This window comes from Symphalangus syndactylus, chromosome 15 (assembly GCF_028878055.3).
Source record: "Symphalangus syndactylus isolate Jambi chromosome 15, NHGRI_mSymSyn1-v2.1_pri, whole genome shotgun sequence".
Taxonomy (NCBI): domain Eukaryota; kingdom Metazoa; phylum Chordata; class Mammalia; order Primates; family Hylobatidae; genus Symphalangus; species Symphalangus syndactylus.
Window position 1 is genome coordinate 89,960,812 of NC_072437.2, and position 14,467 is coordinate 89,975,278.

At 44.2% G+C, this 14,467-nt stretch overlaps 1 pseudogene; it reads right to left on the reverse strand.

Annotated features, from left to right (window-relative positions):
• Nucleotides 1-4,921, reverse strand: part of LOC129463772 (small ribosomal subunit protein mS31-like) — a 32,712-nt pseudogene extending 27,791 nt beyond the window's left edge.
• Between the last annotated feature and the right edge of the window lie 9,546 nt (nt 4,922-14,467).

Consider the following 14,467-nt stretch of genomic DNA (forward strand, 5'->3'; position numbering starts at 1 on the left):
ACTTCACTGCACAGCACTTGAATTGTCTACTTGCCGGAACTACACGCTCCGTGATGACAAGACTGTCTTACTTGGGGTTTATGACCAGTACTGGCATGCTGTAAAGTTTTCCAATAATGAACTAAAGAATAAATGAAGGAAACAGAAGTGAGACTATCAAATAAATCTTGGGAAGCAAAAGATAAAACAACTTCGCTTTTGGAGCTTGGATACACTGACAGGAGTTGTTGACAAGAGGAATGAGGCACAGCGACCCGGCTTGTAATCGGAGCTCTGTTTTCCACGCACGCTATGACCTTGGGCAAGTCATCTTATCTTTCTGGGATTTTTCTTTTCTCAGATTTAAAGCAATAGCTTCTAAAACCCAGCAGGTAATAACATCGACCCCAGGAAGTCGGGGGATAACTGAACGTACAGCACGGGGCACGGGGATGCCCGAGGACCTGCGGGGCCAAAAGCGCTGAACTGCGGTACCTGACACTTCCACGCCGAGCAGCGAGTAGCAAAATTGCAGCCGCTGATGTCTCCGGGCTTCCAGAGGACAAAGGGTGGCAGGAAAGGGTGCGAAGAGGTAGAAACGCCGAGACTCTAGGAAACACCGCGGAGACAGAGGGCCAGCCAGGAGCGCAACTGTAACAGTTTGCCCCACGCCAAACACATCCTCCGGGCTCTCTTCCGTTTCCGGTCTGACGTGTTCCTCTCCCTTTGCTTTCCGGTGGGCAACTGAGGTGGGTAACTGTATTCCGGACTCGCCCGCGGGCCGGGCGGAGCCAGCTACCTCCAGGCGACCCCACCCACCCCGCGATTCTATTCCTAGAGGCGGAGTCCTCGCCAGTGTTCAGCAAGGTTCGCTGGCCTAGGAGGATCCTAGACCGCCGAGACCGCCGAACAAGATAGTGGAGGGCGTGATCAGTTGTGCAAAAACTACAGATGATCAGTCTGTTTTTATGTTGTCGTTTTGCTGAGACGGAGTCTCCCTCTGTCGCCCAGGCTGGAGCGCAGTGGCTCGATCTTAGCTCACTGCAACCTCCGCCTCCCAGCTTCAAGCAGTTCTCCTGCCTCAGTCTCCTGAGTAGCTAGGATTACAGGCGTGCGCCACCACGCCCGGCTAATTTTTTTTTTTTTTTTTGTACTTTCAGTAGAGACGGGGGTTTCAGCATGTTGGCCAGACTGGTCTCGAACTCCTGACCTCGTGATCCGCCCGCCTCGGCCTCCCAAAGTGCTGGTATTAGAGGCGTGAGCCACCGCCTCTGGTGATTTCTTCACCCACACATCTGATGACTCAGCTGGAGTAACTGGAAGAAACAGGGACTGGCTGAATCTCTCTCCACACCTTTGCCCATGACCTTTTTTTTTTTTTTTTTTTGAGATTGCGTCTCACTCTGTTGCCAGGCTGGAGCACAGTGTTGTGATCTTGACTCACTACAACCTCTGCCTCCCAGGTTCAAGCTATCCTCCTGCCTCAGCCTCCAGATTAGCTGGAACTACAGGCATACGACACCACCTTGGGCTAATTTTTGTATTTTTTTTAGTAGAGACGGGAGTTCCACCATGTTTTCCAGGCTGGTCTCAAACTCCTGACCTCAGGTGATCCACCTGCCTCAGCCTCCCAAAGTGTGGGATTACAGGCATGAGACACTGCACCGGCTTACCCCATGACTTTTGTACCTGGCTGGGTTGCGCTTCCTCACAGCATGGCATCTCAGTATGTTTGGACTTCTTCTTCTTCTTCTTCTTCTTCTTCTTCTTCTTCTTCTTCTTATTATTATTATTATTATTATTATTATTTGAGTCTCACTCTCTCTCCAGGCTGGAGTGCAGTGGCGCAATCTCAGCTCACTGCAACCTCCACCTCCTGAGTTCAAGCAATTCTCCTGCCTCAGCTTACCGAGTAGTTGGAACTACAGGCGTGCACCACTACACCCAGCTAATTTTTGTACTTTTAGTAGAGATGGGGTTTCATCACATTGGCCAGGATGATCTTGATCTCTTGACCTCGTGATCGGCCTGCCTCAGCCTCCCAAAATGCTGGGATTACAGACGTGAGCCACTGGGCCTGGCCTATATTTGGACTTCTTACAGAGCAGCTGGCTTGCCTTAGAGTGAACATTCACACCAGACTAAAGCTGCACAGCATTGAAAGTCACATGGCATCACTTTCATTTCATTCTATTGGTGCAAAATGGGTCACAGGGCCAGTCCAGATTCAAAGTGAAGGAACCACACTTCCCTGCAAGTACCATCAGCAGTGGTCACTGGGGGACGATTTTCAGAGAGTTGCTACCACATCCTAGAAAACTTTTAATTAGTTAATTCCATTCATTTCATCAGTATTTTCTTTAAAAAACTGTTTTAAATGATTTTTAAAATTTTTGTGGGTACATAGTAGGTGTATATAGTTATGGAATACATGAGATGTTTTGATATAGGCATGCAATGCGTATTAATCACATCATGGAGAATGGAGTACTCAAGCATTTATCTTTTGAATTACAAACAATTCAATTACATTCTTTAAGTTATTTAAAAATATACAGTTAAGTTGTTATTGACTACAGTCACCCTATTGTGCAATTAAAATAGGTCTTATTCTTTCTATATTTTTTGTACCCACTAACCATCCCCACCTCACCTCCAACTCCCCACTACCCTTCTCAGCCTCTGGTAACGATCCTTCTACTCTCTATGACCATGAGTTCCATAGTTTTGATTTTTAGTTGCCACAAATAAGTGAGAACATGGGACGTTTGTCTTTCTGTTCCTAGCTTATTTCATGTAGCATAATGACCTCCAGTTCCATCCATGCTGTTCCAGATGCCTGGATCTCATTCTTTTTCATGGCTGAATGGTACTCCATTGTGTATATATACCACATTTTCTTTATCCATTCCTTTGTTGATGGGCACTGAGGTTGCTTCCAAATCTTAGCTATTGTAAACAGTGCTGCAACAAACATAGGAGTGCGGATATCTTTTCTATATTCTGATTTCCTTTCTTTTTGGTATATACCTAGGAGTGGGATTGTTGGATGATGTAGTAGCTCAATTTTTAGTTTTTTGAGGAACCTCCAAACTGTTCTCCATAGTGGTTGTACTAATATACATTCCACCAGCAGTGTACAAGTGTTCGCTTTTCTCCACATCCTTGCCAGCATTTGTTATTACCTGGCTTTGGATATAAGCCATTTTAACTGGGATGAAATGATATCTCATTGCAGTTTTGATTTGCATTTCTCTGATGATAATGATGAGCACCTTTTCATATGTCTGTTTGCTATTTGTTTTCTTTTGAGAAATGCCTATTCAAACCTCTTGCTCATTTTTTGATCAAATTATTAGTTTTTTTCCCATAGAGTTGTTTGAACTCCTTATATATTCTGGTTATTAATCCCTTGTCAGATGGGTGGTTTGCAAATATTTTCTCCCATTCTGTGGGTTGTCCCTTCACTTTGTTGATTGTATCCTTTTCTGTGCAGAAGCTTTTTAAACTTGATGTGATCCCATATGTTCATTTTCGCTTTGTTTGACTGTGTTTGTGGAGTATTACTAAGAAATTTTTGCCCAGACCAATGTCTTAGAGATTTTTCCCAATGTTTTCTTGTAGTAGCTTTATAGTTTGAGGTCTTAAGTCTTTCATCCATTTCAATTTGATTTTTCTATATGGCGAGAGATAGTGGTCTAGTTTCATTCTTTTGCATGTGGATATCCAGTTTTCCCAGCACCATTTATTGACGAGACTGTCTTTTCCCCCGTATATGTCTTGGCGCCTTTGTTGAAAGTGAGTTCACTGTAGAGTGTGGATTTTTTTGGGGGTTCTCTATTCTGTTTCATTGGTCTATGTTTCTGTTTTTATGCCAGTACCATGCTGTTTTGGTTACTATAGCTCTCTAGTATAATTTGAAGTCAGGTAATGTGATTCCTCCAGTTTTGTGCTTTTTGCTTAGGATCCCTTTGGCTATTCTGGGTCTTTTGTGGTTTCAGATACATTTTAGAATTCTTTTTTTTCTATTTCTGTGAAGAATGTCATTGGTATTTTGATAGGAATTGCATTGAATCTGTAGATTTCTTTGGGCAGAATGCACGTTTTAACAATTAACAATTCTTCCAATCTATGAATATGGAATGTCTTTCCATTTTTTAATGTCCTCTTCAATTTCCTTCATCAGTATTTTATGGTTTTCATTATACAGACTTTTCACATCATTGGTTAATTCCTGAGTATTTAATTTTCTGTGTGGCTATTATAACTGGGAGTACTTTCTAAGTTTCTTTTTCACATTGTTCACTGTTAGCATATAGAAATGTTACTGATTTTTTTTTTTTGAGATGGTGTCCAACATGGAGAAGCCCCATCTCTGCTAAAAATGCAAAATTAGCCAAGTGTGGTGGCACATGCCTGTAATCCCAGCTACTCTGGAGGCTGAGGCAGGAGAATCGCTTGAACCCGGGAGGCAGAGGTTGCAGTGAGCCGAGATCGCACCACTGCACTCCAGCCTGGGCAACAACAGTGAAACTCTGTCTCAAAAAAAAAAAAAAGAAAAAGAAAAAGAAATCAGAATATTGTTTCCAGCTATTAATAATTCATGGTGCTTCAGACCTCTCGAATCATCATTAAAAGTCAGAAATCTAAGTGAAAATAGTGTTGCTCTTGCATTCAGTTGTATTATAAAGCACTTAGCACTGGATATTATGAAGAGTTTGTCTGTGTTCCAAAGTATAGCATATCTTTGGAGGAGTCCATAAGAGCTTAGGATCAGTCCTATCCTCAGACACAGATAGGCATTCTTTGTTTTCTGCAGTGGGATGAGCAGATAGGAAGGACCAGCACCAAGAATCTGACTTGCTCTGGGGGTTGCATGGATGCAGAAGAACCACAGGGAAGGGGTTGGTCCAGCTGCCCAAAAGAAATCTTTGAAGCCCATGCTGACCAGTTTCTAGAGTCCAGTACAACAGTTCTATTTACTGCCATATAACACAATAGTGCTCACCCAACTTTTATAATCACCACCCTGATTCCAAAACACTCTATGAATAAATGATCATTTGAAAGTTGATAGCTAATGATTAGAGGTGGGAGTCAATGACTAGTGAACAGCTGAAAAACTATGTTATGCATGGTATTCATAATAGCGTAGAAATACTACAAACAGGTTAACTCTTACAAAGTTACAAAATCACAGCAAAGATGTTAAAATAGCACGTTACCTTAATGGTACAAGCAATTTCAATTCACCTGAATGAACTTCTTTCTCATGATATTTAACGTACGCCAGATTCATTTCTAACATTATTTAATTACGATATGAATTCTAAGAAACACTTTAGATATAGTAAATAATACATCTTAGAAAGATCTAAGTGAATAAATAATACATCTACAAAGATTCAGAAAAAATTTAGAATCTTCTGTCGATCTGCATGAAGTAATCAGTAGTTCATGCTAGTGGATCACACACAAATAGGTAAACCACGAAGCCACTTCTCCCAAGCGTCAGGATGGCAGAACATGAATGTCATGGCCCAGGTGAGGCTTACAGGCTCTGTCGCTACTTTGCTTGTGCAGCAAAATGTACCCTATTCTGCTGTTTGTTTTATGCCATTTTCCATCATACTTACTTTGTCTATGTACTTCACGGGCAATCAAATGTAATTTATTTTATTAATTGCTTTTTAGTCACTAGAATTGCCGATATATGTGACTTCATTTCCCAATAAATATGTCTGTAAATCTGTGTCTTTTATGTTCAAAGTAATCCTTTCCCCTAAAATCAACTCTGAATTAACTTTCAATGCCTCTGTGTAAAAAAGGTACATAAGACTGTTTCCAACAAAATCAGGCGCAGCATAAATACCTGCAATGTGGTAATGAGATAACACCACTGACTGCCCACTGCACACTAAACAATTTACTTCCTCATCTCATTTAATTTCCTCAATGACATCAGGATTATCCAACAAGGGCAGTCATGTGTCTCAGCAGGTGTATGAAAACCTGTAACAAGGAGTCCAGGAATGGTCAATATTTGGAAATCCAACTAGCCAGGCCACAAATGGCCTCAGTTTTCTGAGGTTTGCTCTTTGTGAAATAAGCCTGCAGAATAAACCCAGTTGTCCAGCAGTTTCAGCTACCTACTTCAATTCACTTGTGGCTCTACTAGCAAAAGTATTAAAGGATGATGGACATCTTTCCAAAGGCAGTGTACTAGCTAAAGGCACAGAAAGAAGGAGAGAATGAGGCTGGGTGGGCTCACTGGGGGCATAACTCATCGTGAGGTTTCCTGATCTGGGTGAGGGATGATGTGTGTGGTATATACTGGATGTGGTATTTCCTTTCTTTTTTCTTAGGTGGATTAAGAGCTATTTTGTCGGGCCGGGCATGACAAAACAAGGATCACGCCTGTAATCCCAGCACTTTGGGAGACTCAGGCGGGTGGATCACAAGGTCAGAAGATTGAAACCATCCTGGCTAACATGGTGAAACCCCGTCTCTACTAAAAATAATAAAAATTAGCTGGGCGTGGTGGCAGGCACCCGTAGTCCCAGCTACTCGGGAGGCTGAGGCAGGAGAATGGCGTGAACCCAGGAGGCAGAGCTTTCAGTGAGCCGAGATCGCACTACTGCGCTCCAGCCTGGGCGAGACAGCGAGACTCCATCTCAAAAAAAAAAAAAAAAAAAAAAAAGAGCTGTTTTGTCTCTGCATCTTCACAACACAGCCTAAAACAGCCTCAAACACAGCCTCAAACAGCACTTTAGGAGGCTAAGGTGGGTGATTACTTTAGCCCAAGAGCTCAAGAAACCAGGGAAACATGGTGAAACCTCATCTCCACAAAAAATACACATCAATAAACAAATTAGGTGGGCATGGCGGTGTGTGCTTGCAGTCCCACCTACTCTGGAGGCTGAGGTGGGAGGATTGCTTGAGCCCTGGAGGCAGAGGCTGCAGTGCCACTGCACTTCAGCCTGGGTGACAGAGCAAGAGCCTGTCTCAAAAAAAATAACAACAGCAAAAGATGAACATACGTGCATGTTTATATAATATATAGGTAGATGATATTAGTGTAACTGCATAACACTATGTGAAAAATGAAGCTTTAGTCCCCTTGGAATACACAGGTGAGTATGACTTGTTCCCTGCTTCAAGGGGCTGGTGATCTAGCAGAGATCACAGATGTGGAGCAGGTAATCTAACAAGATAGGCAACGCAACAGGTGCCAGGCCTGTGGAGGCCCAGAGAGGTTGCACCCAGATGGATGAGTCTCCTAGATTTCATTAGCTTCTTCACAAGCGCTTTAGTGCCCAAAGCCAAAGGACAAAGTAAGAGGGAGGGGCACGGAGAGCCCCACAGCAGGAGGACTTATGAGAGATGGGACGGAAGACGAAGTGGTTTCGTGTCCTTCAAATTAGATTGTCTAGGTACTTGTCTTTCCCCTCCATGTAAGATGACTCATTCTTAGTATATTCATGTGTAAAACTGCTTTGGATTTTAAGTGCATGGAAGACCAGAATCATGTCACACTAGTGTGTATTGCACAGCATATGACATAGAACTATGTTGAAACAGTGCTTAGCACATGACTTTTGGAGACGACAGAGATATGACCAGGCAGAATTGTCCTCAGGCCAATTTCTAAAGTACGTGAGAGTATTCTGGTTCCCCCAGCCCATCCTCTTGCCTTCTTGTACGCATTCGCCCCTGTCCCTTGGCCCCTCTCTATGTTACCTTTTAGCTTCCCAGAGCCTCCTTGCTTTGGGTCTCGCCCAGGCCTGACACTGTTGCCGAGACCTCTCTAAATTAGCCTTTCGTCCCCTCTCCTACCTGTCAAACGGCTTTCTCATCTCTCCACCAAGGGGAGGGCTATGTTGTTAAACTAACACTAATGTATGAAAGCCCGCATTGCTAGCTTACACTTGTACTATCTCATAAACGTTAATTTTTAAAAGAGGTGCTTTCAAATTTCAATAAGCAAAGGCTTCAACTGAGATTATTTTCTTTATGCTTTCCTGGCCTCTGAAGTTATGCTTTCAGGAAACTGCTTCTCTGTCTTAAGTGTTAACCCAAGCTGGCCCTTAGATGCATTTGTCCTGTTCAAGTGCCCTCTGGAGGCAAAAATAGTCTCCTGTTAGATAAAAGACATGCCTGCCAATGACCCACAAATGACTGGCCCCTGTGCTGTGGGGTCCATTCATTCCTGTCTTTGTGCATTCCCAGCACAGCCCTGCCTCAGGGCCTTCAGCTTAGGCATGGAAAATTCTTTGGCCTGGAATAGCTGTCCCAAAGACTGTCCCATGACTGATTCCTTCACACCATCCACTTCAGCTCAGCAGTGTTTTCTCAGCCGTGCACCGCATCTAGCCAAGTGGACCTTCCCACTCTGTCATGTCACGCTGTTTCCTTGTCTTCCGGCACTCAGCACTATCTGAAATAATCTTCCATTCACTCAACACGTTCATCGAGTGCCTGACCTAGGCCCTGTCTCATGCACTTGGGATAGATCAAGGTACAAATGCAACACGTTCCCTGCCCTGGTGGAATGTACAGGTCTTGGGAATCACATTGTTTCCTTCTTCATCATCAGCCTCCCCACTGGAATGTAGGCTCAGTGAGAGCAGGGACCCGTCAGCCTCATTTACTACCTTATCCCAAGAGCCTAGAACTGTGCCTGGTACATCCTTCATGGTCAATCAATATTTGTGGAATGAATAAACAAATGTTTATATTAGCCAGGCACAATGGCTGAGGCGAGAGGTTAGCTTGAGGCCGGGAGCTCGAGACCAGCCTGAGCAACGTAGTGAGACCTCTGTCTCATGAAGAAATCTTTTTAAGTTTATATTTTCTATCAGGATACACAACTAACATTTTAAACTTATTTTGCTGTGACAAAGTTCATTCACTCCATTATCACAAGTCTATAAAATGAGACAAACTGTATACCTCATTATTATTCAAATGATCAATAACAACAATAGTTAGCATTTATCGACCGCTAAGTATTAGACACTATAATAGTGCTTTATATGTATTGTCTCATCTTCACAAAATTTCGTGAGGCAAGTAACACCATTTTTCACTTTTAAGATGAGAAATTTGAGGCTTACAGGAGCTTCTCACTATCACAAAGTCATCAGGTGGGAGAGCGAGCTTTTGAGGACCGGACAGTCGACCCAGAGTCCATGCTGTCAGCCTCCTCCACACAGCCACGTTCACATCAGGAAGTCTGTATTACTCAGCGGCTCCCTCTACCATCCTCTAAAGAAACCCTGCACTCTCTTAGCAGGGCCTGTGAGATCCCACAAGATCAGCCCTGCCTCCTTCGCTAGTCTCCTTCCCATTACCTCTCCTCCTACCCTGACCGGAGCCCCTGCAGCTCCCAGACATGGCCATGCCTTCCCCCACCTCCTTGCAATCCAATGCTGTGTTCCCTTTTTCTTCCCTGCCTAACTCCTACTCCTACTTCAAGGCTCAGCTCTTGCGCCAAGCTCCAGAACCTTTCCTGGTCCTCTGGGCTGGGTTCTGTGCCCATGCCCTACTGCTCCCAGCCTCCTGTGCCTGGCTTTGTGATTCTCAGTGAATGAAATGAGGTGCGGCTTTTCATCTGCAAATTTCTGGTGCTTAATTGGAACAGAGAGATTGACTAAATACCTTGAATGATGGAGCATTTAAGAATTGGCCATGTTTTACAAATTTAGGCACAGCGAGGCAAACAATCCCATTGTAAATAAGAGGGTGAGTGCTGGGCACAGTGGCTCATACCTGTAATCCCAGCGCTTCGGGAGGCTTAGATGGGAGGATTGTTTGAGGCCACGAGTTTGAGAACAGCCTGGTCAATATAGTGAGACCTCCTTCTCTACAAACAAACACACAAACGAAATAATTAAAAATTAGCCAGGCATGGTAGCACAGGCCTGTAGTCTCAGCTACTTAGGAGGCTGAGGTGGGAGGATCATTTGAGTCTGGGAGCTCGAGGCTGCAGTGAGCTATGGTCACGCCACAGCACTCCAGCCTGGGTGACAGAGCAAGACCTTGCGTCTTAAAAAAAAAATAAAAAAGGGTTAGAATGTGGCCCATGGAAGTCCTCAAAGGTACAATCGCATGAAGCTGAGAAGCAGCAGCATGGAGCAGGGGGTACTCAGAGCATCAACTGGCAGAACCAGATCTTTCCTCTCATTCCCACCCCAAGAGACTTTTCCGACTCATCCAGCTGGAAGCAGAGAGGCTAGGATTTCCCTCTCAGGTGTCTGACCCAGAGCCTGCATGCTAATCTCTAAGGCAATGGCATCTCAACTCTGCTGGGCCTTTATTTGTGTGTCCTTTCAATGGTTATATCTGCCTGTGTTTGCCCAGAATCACTAATTTAATGAAAGCATTTTTAAAAGATGTTTATAAATGGCTAAATATCTAGTGATAGGTGCCATATAAATATTTAGATACCAAGGGTCTAAATCCAGATTATTTTTACTGGGGGAACCATTATTAATGTAATTATAAAATAGTACATTGTGAAAATGTACACACAAGAGAGGAGAGAGAAGAGAAAGAGGGAGAAGCTGCATACACTTGCTATTTCACAACAATGATGCAATCCAACAGTTTTTTGTTTTGTTTTGTTTTGTTTTGAGACGGAGTCTCGCTCTGTCGCCCAGGCTGGAGTGCAGTGGCGCGACCTCGGCTCACTGCAAGCTCCGCCTCCCAGGTTCAGGCCATTCTCCTGCCTCAGCCTCCCGAGTAGCTGGGACTACAGACGCCTGCCACCGCGCCCGGCTAATTTTTTGTATTTTTAGTAGAGACGGGGTTTCAAACGTGTTAGCCAGGATGGTCTCGATCTCCTGACCTCGTGATCCGCCCGTCTCGGCCTCCCAAAATGCTGGGATTACAGGCGTGAGCCACCGCGCCCGGCCTATCCAACAGTTTACAAAGATGATTCCTTTAGACAGATACTAACTAAAACTCACTAGGGGCAGGGCCCTGGGCCCGGCAAGGAGTTAGTCACAGCTCCTGGGCCTCAGCAGGGAACACTGAGTAAGATACAAGTACCTGCCCTTGCTGGGCTTGATAGCTCACAACTGTAATCCCAGTGCTTTGGGAGGCCAAAGCAAGAGGATTGCTTGAGACCAGGAGTTCAAGAGCAGCCTGGGCAACATGGAAAAAACCCATCTCTACAGAAAAATACAAAAATTAGCTGGGGGTGGTGGCGCACGCCTGTAGTCCCAGCCATTCAGGACACGGAGATGAGCCTGGGCCCAGGAGTTTGAGGATGCAGTGAGATGTGACCATGCCACTGCACTCAGGCCTGGGTGGCACAGCAAGACTCTGTCTCAAAAAAAGAAAAAAAAGAAAAAAAAAGAAAAAAATTTCCCTTGAGGTTGGAGCCACAAGGACCACGAGTTTAGCAGGGGCTCCTGCCGGCTGCGCCAGGCAACTCTCCCAACACTCATAGCTGTCTTCTGCAGAAACAAACTGCTTCCAGTTCCCCAAACGTGCTCTGCCGGTTCACACCTCTGTGCCTTTGCATGTTTCCTGTAACTGGGATGCTCGGTCCGTGCAGAGTGGACATGTGTCATGTTTTTTGGCTGCCTAGCATTGTTTGAAAACCCCGGCTATGTCCTGGGAATTTCCTAACACATGAGTGAGTCCTGCCTCTCCAAGGCAGTTGCCAGAGATCCCACTTGGCCAGGCTTCTATGCAGAGCAGGGTACAGGCACGTGACCCAGCCTCTCTCCATCAGCTGCATCTACATGAGATACCAACTTAGAGATAAGCAATCCAAGGCAGTGGATGCAGTGTGTAAGTGATGTACTGGGCAAAGCTGGTAATGCAGGCACACAGCTTTTGAAGGAGCAAAGGTTACCAGGCTGTGGCCCTGGTATGAGAAGGGGCAGCATCACAAACCATCACATCCAGAGCTCTAGGGGGGGCAGCAACAGTGGTTTCCACTGCAGGCCAGGTCTGCGGTGGGCATAGGGCCTTTTTGCAGGAAGGTGTTCACGGCATTCCACCTCCCCATCCAGCAAGCAGAAGAGTCACTCTACAACCTTTTAATCCTTTTGATCAATCTCTTTTGTGCTTCTGTTGATTACAACTAAGAGCCTGGCTTAGTTGCAACTCTCCTGGCCCCTGGAGTAGATGATACACCAACTACATTCATCCTCTTAATAAAGGGCCAGATGCCATTTATGTTGGCATGGAGGTCTCCTGTGGGCCTCCCCTGAAACTTCTATTCCATCCCTCATTCATTCCCTCCGGGGATGCCCCCCTACCTACATGCCTCTTGCCACATACCCCACTGAATTATAGTTCCTTGTTTCTTCCTCCTCTGCTTGGACAATGATTTATTTTCTTTTCTTTCTTTTTTTTTCTTTTTTTTTTTTGAGATGGAATCTCGCTCTGTCACCCAGGCTGGAGTGCAGTGGCGCAATCTCGGCTCACTGCAAGCTCTGCCTTCCAGGTTCACACCATTCTCCTGACTCAGCCTCCCGAGTAGCTGGGACTACAGGCGCCCGCCACCACGCCCGGCTAATTTTTTGTATTTTTAGTAGAGACGGGGTTTCACCGTGGTCTCGATCTCCTGACCTCGTGATCCGCCCGTCTTGGCCTCCCAAAGTGCTGGGATTACAAGCGTGAGCCACCGCGCCCGGCCTTAATTTTTGTATTTTTAGTAGAGATGAGGTTTCACTGTGTTGGCCAGGCTGGTCTCAAACTTCTGAGCTCAAGTGATCTCCCCGCCTCCGCCTCCGAAAGTGCTGGGATCACAGTCGTGAGCCACTGTGCCCAGCCTTTAGTAAGTCTTAAATAAGGCCAGGCATGGTGGCTCATGCCTGTAATCCCAGCACTTTGGGAGGCGGGTGGATCAGCTGAGATCAAGAGATCAAGACCATCCTGGCCAATATGGTGAAACCCCATCTTGAACTCCTGGGCTCAAGCAATCTGCCTGCCTCAGCCTCCAACAGTGCTGGGATTATAGGCATGAGCCCCCATGCCCTGGAACTTTCTTAAATCCTCATATGAAAGCATTATAATTTACTTCTTTTTTATGCTACCAGACTTTCTCCACTCTTTCATATTCAATATTCTTTTATTGGCATAATACACCTTATTATATTTATGCACATGTATTTATTTTTAACTGAATAATGTGCTTGTTATATTGCTCAAAGTTTTTTTAAAAAACTAGTTTTAAAACATAAATTGTTTATTGTTGTGTATTATATGGTAATGCTCATAATATTTAATCATTAAACTTGGCCTTTATAAAAAAATAAGTATCACACTTAGATAAGCATGTGTAAGTAGAACATACATGAAGCTTATATAGTAACTATATTTCTTTATTTTATTTTCCCTTTTTTGTAAACACATTCTTAAATACAAGTGCTTTGTTTGTATAGGAGATATTCTCAACATGGGATGTGCATCTAAGTAATGAAGCATAACAATTAAATAACATCCATAAACCCATGACCTCATGCAGAATGAAACATTTCTAGTCCTGTGGAAGCTATAGGACTGCTGGAATTTCTTCTCTGATCCAGTCCCCTTGCTTCGCAACAGAGGTGACCACTCTTCTGAAGGTTATGTTCATAATCCCTGTGCTTTTCTTTATAGTCTAGATATGTATCTATGTATAGAGAGGGGAGATGTAGATGTAAATATAGATATATCTGAAATATATTACTTCGTGACAGTTATTTTAAGCTTTATAAAAATGGATATCGTGCTGAAGTGGTATTTACCTTGAAGCACACTGTAATCATGACATATTTTGATGTTCACTTCCCATGTTTAGGTTCCTGCTTCTCCACGCCAATGACATGGTGAGAGAATACAGGGGGAGCTGAAGACAAACAACATAAACTTTTGTTTGAAAAGCACCGTTTACTCTATGAAATAAAGTGATTGTAAGCAGTAAATGGAACAACAAGCTTTCAGAGTCACTGCAGGGCAAGAGCTGGGGAGGGAAGAGCTGGCTGGTCAGGGAGAATGCACTGGAGAGAAAAACCATCACTCAATTGGCCAGGACATTCCAGGACATCAGGGAGATCACACAACAGCCAGAGTGTCTCTTCTCCTCCAAATGACCGCAACACCTCTCCAGCAAGGGCACAGAACTGGGCTGAGGCTGAGTATTGCTGAGGCAATACCATTTAGAACATAGGCACGGTTACTAAGGATTTCATGAAAAAAATGCCAAAAGCAATTGCAACCAAAGTAAAAATTGATAAATGGGATCTAATTGAATCTAAGAGCTTCTGCATAGCAAAAGAAACTATCATCAGAGTGAACAGACAACCTACAGAATGGGAGAAAATTTTTGCAATCTATCTGACAAAGGCCTAATATCCAGAATCTGTAAGGAACTTAAACACATTTACAAGAAAAAAACAAACAACCCCATTAAAAAGTAGGCAGAGAACATGAACAGACACTTCTCAAAAGAAGGCATTCATGTGGCCAACAAACATAGGAAAAAAAA